Genomic DNA, 9,707 nt, shown 5'->3' with positions numbered 1-9,707 from the left:
AGGAGAAACAGTACTGAGTGAGACAGGCACACATTCCAGGATCTGGAGCAGGGTAGGAAGTTCTCTGATTTACATTCTAGTTCTCTGATTTACATTCTATCTGCCCCTCCTCCAGTGCTCCGGGGGAAACAAGACTGGATGGTAGGGAGGGCCTCTGAGAGCTCACGTGGGGTGAGGTCTGGACATTTCCCTTTCTTGACTCTGGTAACTACCCAGCTGAGACAGCACACTGTTCCCTTTTGACTTCCCTCAAACCTTTCCTTCCTTACCTTTGTAACTTGCTCCTTTACTAAACTCTTCAAATTACCTACTTTGGGTATGTCCTCTGTTTCCTGCCTTGGTCCTGATATAGAAATACTGTGGCCTTGGCTGCTTTGTGGGAAAAAGAGGTGCAGGGGTGAAGTGAGAGGAGGAGGAGGAGGAAAGTTTAAAAGCAGACCAGTAGGGAGTGGGTTGTGACAGTTCAGGGAGATGGTAGTAGTGTGCACCCGGGTGCCAACAACAGAGGTAGTGAGAGGTGGCTGGAGTCAGGATTTAATGTGAAGGCAGAGCCAACAGGACTTGCTGATGCAGTGGATATGGGACGTAACAGAAAAAAAGTGTCAGAAAAGACTCTTCATTTTACAACTGTGGAAAGAATGGTGCTGTTGAGAGGCCTGACAGGGAGAGAACTGGCTGTGGTGTTTTCAGAGGTGGGAGGATATCTTCTAAGAATCTGCAAGATTGCATTAGCAAGTTTTTTCCTATTGGTATTTTCATCTCAAAACTGTAATTCCTAGAGCCTGTCCTGTGGCCTTCTGTGGCTTCTCCAGTTATCTCCGTTGCAGATTTTTCAGCTATAGGGAATGAATTTTAACCCATTTTAATGAAAAAAGCAAACCTGTAATTATGCCAATGCAGCCTTTTTAAGAAAAAGAGAAAGGAAGTATTTTAAACCAAATTGCCAATGGTTGTTGCAATTGCAAAACTCTTGATATCTACTGGTCCACACACTAAAACCCTAAGTTTCTGAGCACTGAATCTTCACACTGGACCCACCGGCCATAGATACTTCTGACAACTAATGTCTTCATATGCTGAGCAAATATTTATAATATATTCAGCAATATATTAATAATAATGTAGGTACACATGTTATGTGTGCATGTGATGAAATGAAACTGGAAACATATGAACCAAATTGCTAGGACTATACACAACTTTTTATTTTCTCTTTGTACTTGTCCACATTTAGAGTTTTCTAAAAATAATCAGGTATTAGCTTAAGAAACCTTTTCTATTTTGATATTGAATCTTTATACAGGGCTTTACCTGACCATCTGTCTAAAATAGTTATATGTTTGTCCCATCCAGCTTCCACACAAATGCACACACAGACTGCTTTACTTTTCTTCAGAGCATATATCACAACCTAAAATGATATTATTTGCTTATTGTTCAATTCCATCAATAAAATTTAAGCTGAGAAGTCTTTGCCTACCTCTTTCACTTCCTCAGTACCCAGAGCAGTGTGTGGCACTTAAGACGATGATCAGTAAATGTTTGTCAATTCACAGACACACACACACACACACACACACACACACATTTATTTAAAGGTATTTTATGTTGGTGTATTCTACACCATTTGTAGGAGTATAAATTGATATAAAGTTTCTGAAGATATTTTACCACATATTAGAAAAAGAAACCTAAGAGAAATCATGACCTCCATTCAGAAACTCTACTTGTAGGGCTTAACAGGAGATTCAGACAAACATGTATTTATAAAAGTGTCTTTGTAGCATTTATATAACAGAAAAATAAGGAGGCATAGTTAAATATATTATGAAAAACCCATAAAATAATAAATCATTATAGCAATTAAATTGCAATAGACAGAGGTATATCTACTATTATTAAAGTTTAAGACCAGGTAACAAAGTAACATGTTCAGCATAATTTCTTAGACATGGGAAAACTTGGGGAACTCTAGAATATTAATTGTGGTTATTTCTGGATCCGGAGACTGTAGATGTTGCAGTTTCTTCTGCTTGCTTATCTATACATATTTAAATGTCTATAAAAAAACTCATGAAATTAAGTGTTGTTTTCATTTTTCAATAGTGTTAAAAATCACAAGCAATCCAAAATGGATTTCCTAAGGACTCATAACTATAGCATAGCTCCAAGTGGAAAAAGTAAAATTCGCAAATGAACTAGAATCGTAATAATTTCTGAATATTTTCTCTACTTGTTGCCCATTTTACCCAAGTGGAACAACATGTCTCTGGGCTCTTGTAGAGTTACCACCGTCTGCCAACAGAAATTATTATTGGGAATAATGATTAGGTTGACAATGAAAACCCTGGAGGGTATACAGGAGTCACAATTCACCGTTATTCTTGAGTACAACCTACAGAGGATGGAACCAAGTGGCGAGGTCCTCTTTCAAATTCAAATGGAATAAATAATAAGCACCACTCCCTGTCCTGGACCCACTGACCTAAGCTCTGAGGAAACAGTATATGTGACCACACTGCTCACCAGAGACTATATTTACTGATGAAGCTGAGCAATTTTGCACTGGAAAGCCATTTGGGGTGCGTTCACACATAGATGGCATTAGAGGTGAAGAGTGGCGTTGTGGACGGTACAGGTTACTTCCTTCTGCGCCGCCAGTTGCAAAAATGGGATCTGAAGGTTGATATCAGTCCTGAAGACATGTAAACACTTCGAGTGCTTAAAAACACAAGTTTAAAATTTTACTTTACGCTTTTTAGGCAGGACTTTTCACATATTGCATTCAAGGCTCCTGCTGTTTTTGACCCTTGTATCTGACCTATTCTCGGATCCCTACTTGAGAGGTGATTGGCACTTATCAAACAAAAATTCCCGAGAACACTGCTAGTTCAGGACCAATATGCCATTAAATTTTAATAATGGTAACTTCCCGCAATTCTCAGGAAGTGGCCATTAGATAGGATTTCCTCCTAGGCCTCTTTCTTAAAGCTTTGTCCTGGGGCCCTTTATCTGCCAGGGGTGAAAACAAAGAAACAAAGAGCAGCAAGCCAGTGTTAAGGGAAACCAAGAAACAAAGCCTAGTTAGGGGCTGTGGTGCTGGGAGAGCAGGTGTAGGTCAGTTTCTGCAGGACTTAAGCTGCCAGGATATCAAACTCTGGCTTTATCCTGAAGATAATCAGGAGTCCTGGATGGAGAGACAGAATACAAATTTAAATGCAGCCTCTAAATTTCAGCACCCGAATCCAATGATAAGAGTCCATTTTAAAGAGGAATCTCCAGGCTTGGGGCATGAGATCATGCCTGTCAAACAATTTCTATCCATCTCCAAATTAGTAATGGGTGACTTGGCACCCTGGCTGATGAGCTGGCAAGAAAGGAGCTATCGTGTGTCATACCGGGGACCTCCACAGACACCCAGGGCAATGTGATTTGTCACTTAAAGGAGGAGACAGCCTGAGAGTGCCCCATCCTCTGCCTGCTGAGTCATCCTACTCTGGTAGTTATTTAAACAGAAGCCTCCAGCAGAGACCGATCAACACTCCACTCAGACAATGGCCAGACCTCCAGAAGTCATGTCTAGCTTAGACTGCAACAAGTGCAATTTTCACAGTTTCTGTCCTCTTTTCCCGATATTGTCACACTGGGGATCTGACTTCTGGCTCTTTTTCTCCAAACTGGCCTACCCAGCCAGTCCTCCTATGAGACTTGGGCCCCAGAGGCCACCGACTCCTTGTTGAGTTTTCCCATGGTCTCTCCGACTTGACTTCCTTGGCTTTCTTCTAGATCAACAAACACTGGTTGAGCATCTGTTGTGGGTTAGGGACTGAGCTATACAGGTAAGGGGTGACGAAAAAAACAATTAAGACACATTCCTCGCCTTTTAGGAGCTCACAGTCCAGGGGAAGAGGCAGTCCGGAAACCAGGCGCGACCACAATATATGAAGGGACGCCTCTAAGACAGGTGAGTACAAACAAAACGGTGTTTTGGACCTTAATTTTAGGGGGGACCACTACTCTTCCCTCAAAGCCACGGCCCTCTCCGTGTGGCTAGGTGGGAGGAATTCAAGGGCTGCGGAAGGGTGGAGGATTCAGAAGGGCATTTCCACCTGCCTGCCGGACGTTGCCCCGTTTGACCTGGGCCGAGCGGCTGCTGTCTGGCCCTGAGCGCCGCCCGTGGTTCTCTTCCTGGCCCATCCTCTAGGTGCTCTCGTCAGTGTGTCAGATGAGGACTCCCTCACATTTGGCTGTCATCTGTCAGCCACAACTGTCCCGTCCGGAGGAGCTGGCTTCGGCCGCTCCATTAAGGATACCATTTGACATCACATGTGCTGCAGGTGCTGCTGATGAAAGTGCTAAAGGAGCTGGACGTGACTGACGTCGGTGGGAAGGATGAGGCTGTGTGCGCTCATGCAGCTGTGCTGTCCAAATGCTGTTCTTACCTCCCAATGGAAAGGTATTGTAAATAAAGTGAAAGGGCACCAGCTTATTTTAAACGCCAAGTATGAACTAGGAGCTGTTCTTGGCACTATGTAAAAGCTTTATTTAGTTCTCACAGTAATATTGTCCTTATGCTAGAGTCCCACTGTATAGACTAAGGAAATTATGGTTCAGAGAGGTTAAGGTCACACAGCTGTGCAATTTTTGGTTCAGCTTGAATGTGAACACACATTCAAGTGATTCTGAATTTTGTGTTCAACTGGAATGGTTCACCGAGCAGCTGTAGAATAGTAACATGGCAATAGCATTTTTTTTAAGGACTTTATTTATTTTAGAGAGACAGAGAGGGTACATGAGCAGGTGGGAGGAGGAGAGGGAAAGGGTGAGCGAGAATCCCAAGCCGACCCTTCGCTGAGGTTGGAGCCCAATGTGGGGCTCGATCTCATAACCCTGAGATCATGACCTGGTCCGAAACTGAGGTGGTCACTTAACCAACAGCGCCACCCAGGCACCCCCATGGCAGTAAGATTTCTGATTCCTGTCTGATTTTCAGCCTTCCAAGTGTGATATAAATACAGGACGTATAGCATGAGTTTCTGAATCTTTGTTTTGAAACACGAAACCAGAACAATTGGAGTAGAAGGAAGCAACAAATACATAATAAAACCAAGTTTATCAGATGAAAATATGGATAAAAATGTTTACATTCCCAGAACTGTAAATATTGAAAAATAAAAGACACACTGAGAAAATATGTCTGTTTTTATGACTTGTTGATATCCAGGGGGTTTTTCCTTAAGCCTCAAAACAATTTACAGCATTGCCAGCAGCATTCAGTACATTCAGAACAGGATCATTTCACCCACAGCTGATCAAGGGCCATGCTTGGGACAGCACCAGAAGAGCCTTCCAGCAGACAGGCCAGGGAGGAAGCCAGGGTCAGTGAGTGAAGAGGAGAGCAGAGCCATTTAAAGCAACACGGTTTATGTAAGTGTGATCTAATTGCTTCCACTGGAAATGGGTCAGATTTGAGTCGAGAGAACCTGGGGCCTTTATGACCCCAGTGAAATCAGATTATAGCTTTTCTTCCAATCTCCTTGGAGAATATGGCCCTTGATGAAAGAATGATGCTCGGATTCATTTCAATCTGCCGTGTTTCCCAGTCTCTTCTTGCCTCCTCGGAGTTGATTCACATTTTTTTTTTCTTTTCTGATGAAACACATTAAACTAAACAGGATATGTCATATGACAGACTGTGATAAATTTACTATTGGGAATAGGGGAAAAGTATGGGATAAAGAAATAGGTCTTTTTTGTCTCTCACGGCCATGATTCAGTTCTGACTCAAAAGGAAGTGTGCCACCTACTGAATCACGGAAACCACTTCCTGTAGCTGTTTGGTTTATTCTGGAGGGGCATTAGGCCAAGTACTGCCCTGCCCTGACCCTGACTGGCTCTTCAGAGCCAAAGCGTTCACAACTTGAGGTGGTTTGGCCTCAGACCCTGAGAACATTACATATTAAATTACAAGTGTTTCGTTTCCTAGCAAGGAGTCTTTAGCAACATAAAAACGAACATGTGTTATTTGCAAACTGAGTGTCTCGTTACTCAACCTGAATATCCTTACTTTTGCATAAGGTATGTATTCCAGATGACCACTCTCAAGATCTGAATTCATGGTGCTTCTGTTTTTCCTGAGGGCAGTTTGGGCAGTCTGTAGGGTGGCATTAACTAGATGCGGTTTCAAGCGTACCCTTTCATTAGTGAAGCAATACTAAACTTGTATTCATTCATGCAATGTATTTTTTGGAGCACGTGCTTACTGCTGTGTCCTGTACAAGGGAAGGGTAGAGGATAAAGTGGCAAACAAGACATATGGCTCCTGACCTCATGGTACTTATGACCTGCATTGTATGGAAATTATGTTCTCCCTAGACTCCAAGATCGTGCTTTGAACACAATTAAAAGGAACATCAACTAAAGGAAAACTTGTTTCCTCTTTGCCCACAGGACATTTTTGACACCAGATGTGTGGGTTTCTCTACACCAAGGAATTCTTCAATTCTCAGCAACCACTGACTATCCTACAATTTAACTCAACTCTGACAGTAATTGGCCAGGATTAGCACATGCCCTGGGTATAAGGGCTCAGTCCAACAAGATTGCACTTTAGATGCCAATCGTAAGACCCAGGTTGTCACCTGCACTTCTGATCAACTGAATATAAACTGAGTTTTTCCACCATCTCCTCTTGGGGTTTGAAAATTAGCCAGAATGGCTCACAGAATTCAGAAAAATACCTCACTGACATTTACCAGTTTATTATAAAGGATACAACTCAGGAAAAGCCAGATGGAAGAGATACATATGGGAAGGTGTGGGTGGAGGGGGTGCGCAGCTCCCATGCCCTCCCTGGATGTGCCACCCTCCTGGCACCTAGATGTCTTCACTGACGTGGAAGCTCCCTTGGACTCCATAACTTAGGGGTTTTATGGAGAGTCCACTGTGTAGAGATGATTGACTAAATCATTGGCCACTGGTGATTATCATTCCAGCCTCTTTCCTACCTGGAGGTCAAAGGGTGAAAATGAATGTTCCAACCCTTAAATCACATGGTTGGATCCTCTGGCAATCAGCCTCCACCTTCCAAGACTCATCTCATTAACATAAACAGGTATGGTTGAAAAGGGCTTATTATGAATAACAAAAGATGCTTCTGTCACCTTATTCCTCAAGGAATTCCAAGGGTTTCAGTTTTAGAGGCTCTGTGCCAGGAACCAGGGAGGAACACCAAAATATATATTTATTATATCACGTTCATGCAGCCCCAGCATCTAGCCCTGGGCCTTGCATAAAGAAGCTCCTCAACACTTGAGTAGATACACAGAAGAAAAAAACAAAAGATAGAAAAACAAAAAGATGGAAAGAAGGAAGGAGATAGCAAAGGGAGGGAGGAAAAGAAGTCATCTCACAGTCATTTCGTACTGTATTTGCAGATGAAGACGAAAATATCCAGCCATTTGTTTTCTTCCATAGTGTCAATTCCAAATAGACTACAGATTTGTGCTCCTATGTGCATCTGGAGAGTCTGTAGTGCTTCAGGAGACAAATGGGCTCCTCATCAGGGAGGTTATAGTACCAAGAAGGTCCGTTCTGAGGCCAGGTAAACATTAAAAGTCCTGAGAACCCTCTCTGAGAGTAACAGGCTCTTTGTTATCTCCTCAGAATAGGCCAGAATCCTGAACCATAGATAATCTATTATTCTCCTGGGGGTCCATGCCCAAAAGATGTGTCAAAGAATGGCTGCAAAACTGTGTAACACTAAGCACCCACCTGATAGAAGAGTCCTGAAAATTCAGTGAGACAAAGGGCGCCTGTGTGGCTTAGTCAGTGAAGCATCTGACTCTTTTTTTTTTAATTTTTTTTTAATTTTTATTTATTTATGATAGTCACAGAGAGAGAAAGAGAGAGAGGCAGAGACATAGGCAGAGAGAGAAGCAGGCTCCATGCACCGGGAGCCCGATGTGGGATTCGATCCCGGGTCTCCAGGATCGCACCCTGGGCCAAAGGCAGGCGCCAAACCGCTGCGCCACCCAGGGATCCCTGAAGCATCTGACTCTTAATTGCAGCACAGGTCTTGATCTCAGGATGGTAAGTTCCAGCCCCATGTTGGACTCCATGCTGGGCATAGAGCCTACTTAAAAGAAAAAAAAAAAATTAAATGAGACAATGTCTAGTTGTCTAGAATAGTCCTTGGCACACAGGAGGCTCCTTGTAAATAGAAGCTATCAGTACTACGACTTCTCTTAATCTCATTACCATTACTCCTTCTACTACTGTTGCTTAGGTTATATCCATTAAAGCCAGCAGTTTTTCCATTAGTCTGACCAATGGCTTGATGTTTAATGATGGAATTCTATGATTCGGTGTAAGCCTCTCTAAACCCATGCTTTCCTTTCAACAATGGTAAAAAAAAAAAAAAAAATTAAGTTTGTATTTATTTGAGAGAGAGAGAGTAAGGGAGAGAAAGCATGAGCAAGGTGAAGGGCAGAGGGAGAAGCAGACTCCCTGCTAAGTAGGGAGCTGGACAAGGGACCTGATCCCAAGACCCAGGGATCATGACCTGAGCCAAAGGCAGACGCTTAACTGACTGAGCCACCCAGGTGTCCCCTGACAACGGTAAAGATTTTAAATTGACCTCCAGTTGAAACTCCCTGTCAAGAAGATATTGTCTAAGTTATTTACTGATGTCCAATTTATGAGAGCAACAGCTTTTCTCAAATGTAAGATTATATAACATTGAATGTTTTAAGAAGTTATATGTAACCCAAATATAACTAGCATTATTAGATAGAGGCATATTATGAATTTTAAGTATTTGAGCAAAAATTGAATCAAATTGGGCAGCCCCAGACCAGAATTGGTCAAGAGGGCTCTACCCACAAGAGCCAAGGGAAAGATTTTTCTAGAAAAGAGGAGGAAGAAAAGCAAGAAAATTGATTGTCTAGAGCTTAAGGGCTTGCCTTATTTGGGAAAGCCTAACTGATTGTGATTGGTTGTCTTTGTTTCAATTTCTTAACCTTGAGGCATTACAGGCTTAGGTTTTGGTTTGCTTATGTAGGCACCCAAGGCATTAGAACCACCCCCGGCTAAAGCCTTCTTCTGTTAATTAAATGCTAGGTTGTTTGGCCCCTACCCTAAGGCTACTCTCTACACATTTGACGTATGGGAGGAAGAAGAAAAAAAAGAAAAAGAAGGGAAATAGAAAGAGATACAAAGGAAAAAGAAAATCCCCACCAGAAATACTGAAGAGAGATGGAGGTTTTTGAAGTTTCCCTAAGTACTGCAGAGGTATTTGTTTTGGTATCTCACACCACAAAGATAAGTAATATCTTGTTCAAATCTTGACCAGTTTCCCTCAGAGTTCCCCTTTCCATAGGAATCCAACATCTCCCTTCAGAGATTCTTCTTTACTTGGATGTCACTCTTTTACATTGTTTCCTCCAAATAATCCCAGAGTCCGCCACCAATTTAACCTCCTCTGAGCTTCCCTAGTTCCTTCACCTATCACATCATTTGGCTCAACAAAGGATGGGAAGTGAGACCCTAAGCAAAGTTTTTAAAATCAAGGCATTATAAAAAGCTGTTTAGCCAAGAATCATGATAACAATTACAGGCAAACAGACAAATTAGGTCACAAGTCTCAGAAGCCCAACATTATTTTAAATCCTCATCTCCACGTGCAGTTTTCTTACCATTTTGGGTTG

General features: G+C 42.3%; 1 long non-coding RNA gene across 1 annotated transcript; it reads left to right on the top strand.

The window, feature by feature from the left end:
* Nucleotides 1-3,554: 3,554 nt before the first annotated feature.
* Nucleotides 3,555-5,472, top strand: LOC129501681 (uncharacterized). Its single transcript, XR_008662792.1, has 3 exons — nucleotides 3,555-3,964; nucleotides 4,338-4,456; nucleotides 5,309-5,472. It is a non-coding gene; the product is annotated as an uncharacterized LOC129501681 (long non-coding RNA).
* Nucleotides 5,473-9,707: the final 4,235 nt, after the last annotated feature.

The sequence above is a fragment of the Nyctereutes procyonoides genome, unplaced genomic scaffold (assembly GCF_905146905.1).
Source record: "Nyctereutes procyonoides isolate TBG_1078 unplaced genomic scaffold, NYPRO_anot_genome, whole genome shotgun sequence".
Classification (NCBI taxonomy): Eukaryota; Metazoa; Chordata; class Mammalia; order Carnivora; family Canidae; genus Nyctereutes; species Nyctereutes procyonoides.
This window is presented reverse-complemented; position numbering and strand designations above follow the sequence as displayed.